The sequence below is a fragment of the Chinchilla lanigera genome, unplaced genomic scaffold (genome assembly GCF_000276665.1).
Source record: "Chinchilla lanigera isolate Chin_1 unplaced genomic scaffold, ChiLan1.0 scaffold00003, whole genome shotgun sequence".
Classification (NCBI taxonomy): Eukaryota; Metazoa; Chordata; class Mammalia; order Rodentia; family Chinchillidae; genus Chinchilla; species Chinchilla lanigera.
In genome coordinates this window covers 31,513,765-31,516,820 of record NW_004955404.1, presented here as the reverse complement: position 1 = coordinate 31,516,820, position 3,056 = coordinate 31,513,765, and the positions used below count along the sequence as shown (strand labels likewise).

Here is a 3,056-nt window from a genome sequence, read left to right as displayed (position 1 = left end):
CAGCCCGCTGCGGCCGCCGCCTCGCCTGGCCTCGCCTCGGGCAGCCACTGAGGCTGGGCGGGGACTGGGGCTGTGCGCGGGAGGGGCACTCGGGGCGGAGCTGACTCCTACCAGGGTGACCGGCTGTCACCTGGAAGGTCGGGGCTGCGGGGCTGCGGCGCGCTCGGTGCTGGTGAAGAGCCTGCGAGAACTATTCCGGGGTAAAACAACAAAAACAAAACGTGGCCTCGCCGGGGCCGCTCCTCCTCCCGCCGCGCTGCAGCCCAGCTCGCTGCTCCTCCTCCTACTGTTCCCGTCCCTCCCTCGCTCCTTCCTTCCTTCCTTCCAAGCCGCTGCTCTAACTCGGCTGCTACCCCGCCTCCTGTCCGGCTGCGAGGAGCTTCGCAGGCTGAAGCTTATCTGTGAATCCGCTTCTCCGCCTCTTCTTCCGGCCCCAGCCGCTCCATCTCGCCCTAGGGGGCAGCAATCCTGACCCCGCGCAGACACTGCCCCAACCAGCTTGGCCTCTCCTTGGCGTCTCTGCTGCCCCCTGGAGAGGGACCACTCGCGCTGGGGCGCTGGGGTTTTTTTAGAAAACATTTACTTGACTTCAATTCCTTCCAAAGCCAGCATATTACCTTCTGCATGTCCTAATCATCTCAGAAAATACTGGCGATTATCATAAGATATTAAAATACTAATTTTCACTTTAAAATTTAACATTTTTCACAACGTGAATCTTCCTAGTTCTGTTAATGCTGCCAACTTTTTAAAATACGGGGAAATTATACTGGTACAGATTCCTTGATCTCTTAAATGTGGGAGTGAATGCCCCCTCCCAGCAAAAAAAAACTCAAAAAAATTTCGGGGATAATTTGATCATTTTAACTTTAAAACAAAAGTAGAGGAGTATATTTTCCCTCATTTTAGCAAATTACACTCATTCTGTTTTTACTCTTTTCTCTTTTTACATCTAGTTGACAATTAGATGAGAGAGAAACACAAAACAAAGGGAGAAAGCGTCGAACTTTCTCACAAGGGCTTGTAAAGAATGGAAACCCTTGTTGTTCATTGTGTTGTAGTTTAATGGTGCTCTCCCTTTCTCTAAAGCCCTAGGGCCATTTTCCCTCTTACTTATCTAAGATCAATATGATCAACTGCATTATTCCTATGCTGAATTTCTGAGGGCACCCTGATGGCCTTTTATTAATAAGCATCTAAATTCCAAGATGAAGATATCATTCATTGATGGGAGTAAGTCCTTTGGTTTAACCACTCCATAAACCTTTGTGCAAAATGGACCCATATCTTTAAGAAGCAATAAAAAGTTCTTAGAACAGAATTCTCCCAAGACCTTACCAGAAACTCATACATAAATCTCATTTTCCCAGGCTGCATAGCTGAGATTTATGAAGGAAAAGAAAAAGAACAAAACAAAACAAAACAAAACAAACACAAAAAACCACCTGGAAAAGCACGGAAATCTTGTAGAGTCCACCAAATCAACCAGCTTGGGAGCTAGGATTGAATTTAGAGTCCCAAGCAGAGATTTCATATTGGCATAATAAACAGAAGCCACAAAGAACAAATTCTCACTTACAGTCAGAAAAACAGAATTGTCTTTTATTTATGACACACTAAGGTTGCTTCCTGCTCCGGAATGCCTTCAGCCCTTTCTTTGTAATGTTTCTGTAACCTTTATCTTACTATGTGTTGGTGAACATTACCACTGTTTACCAATATCTGATCCTGGCTGTATCCTGACACATGGGGAGATAGCTTTCTGCCTTCTTGAAATTATTCGTGGTCTCAGGACTTGTTTGGACAGTGAAGTGTGAACAGAAGTGACTTGGGTCACATCTGGAATGGAAGTATTTAATTGCCAGTACAGTCGTTGACAGCCCACTCTTGCTCTCCAGTGGTCAGGATGAGAACATGTCCATGTGGAGGTGATTCGTGACCAGACCAGCCCAGAATGCTGAGCCACCACACTTGAGACAGCTCTCCTGGACAGTCTGCCAGGCACATAGCAGACGCCTCATGCATAAGAAATAAACTTTTGTTCTGATAAGCCACTATGATCCCAGGCTTATTTGCTACCTTATAATTAATCTATTATCTTACCATGTGAAATAAAACTATTATACTGTAGTACATGTATAATATTAGTTGTGTTATAGTCATTTATATATTTGACTTAGTACATACAGGAACTAGATGGTAAGCACTTAGCTTCCTGCCATTATTTCACTTGCAGAACTTACAGAATTATATACATATAAAACTTACTCAATTGTGTGCTGATCAGTGGAATTCAGAAAAGGCTAGGACAAGATTAAACTAAAACATTGGATAGAGGGGCTGGGGATTTAGCTCAGCGGCAAAGCGCCTGCCTGGCAAGCGCAAGGTCGTGAGTTCAGTTCCTGGTACCGGAGAAAAACCAAAAAAAATAAAAAATAAAAATAAAAAAATAAAACATTGGATAGCTATTGCACAGAATATGCAAGAGTAGGATGGTTGGTGAATGTTGAGGTAGTAACTCCACCTCTGGCCCCCAGCCCTTACACTCTCAGCCAAACCTACCCCTCAGAAAGGGCTGAAGAATGAATATGCTCATGAAAAACATTTCCAACAACTTGTTGGAAAATCTCTCCTGAGTAGTCTTGTGGGAATCTCTACCTGTGGTACCGCAAAGTAAAACTTGACATACATATTGTTAAAGTGCTCCTCTAATATTCTAATCTAAATTAGTGGTGACAATACTAATTAAAATGTAAGATGCATTCAAATCTTATTTTAAAAGTTTGTACCACATGAGAAATGTAAAGGTCTGATTACAAAAGTGCTCTCTCCATCTCTCTCCCTTTCTGTCCCTCTCCTCCACCCATTCTGTAACCCCCACAGTGCTAAACACCAAGTTCAATTCATTCCTCTTTCTTCCCCTACTCTCACATCCAGATAACCTCTCCACTTCAAAGTACATTACAAACTCATGTTGTCTCAGTTACTTTTCTCTCATTGCTGAGACAAAATATCTGATGCCTGAAATTAAGGAAGGAAGGGTTTATTTAGCTCAC

The 3,056-nt window shown here is 43.5% G+C and overlaps 1 protein-coding gene across 1 annotated transcript in view; it reads right to left on the bottom strand.

The window, feature by feature from the left end:
- Positions 1–94, bottom strand: part of Tbc1d4 (TBC1 domain family, member 4) — a gene marked incomplete in the record, with an annotated part of 174,688 nt that extends 174,594 nt beyond the window's left edge. The window contains 1 exon segment of the mRNA XM_005374179.2: positions 1–94.
- Positions 95–3,056: the final 2,962 nt, after the last annotated feature.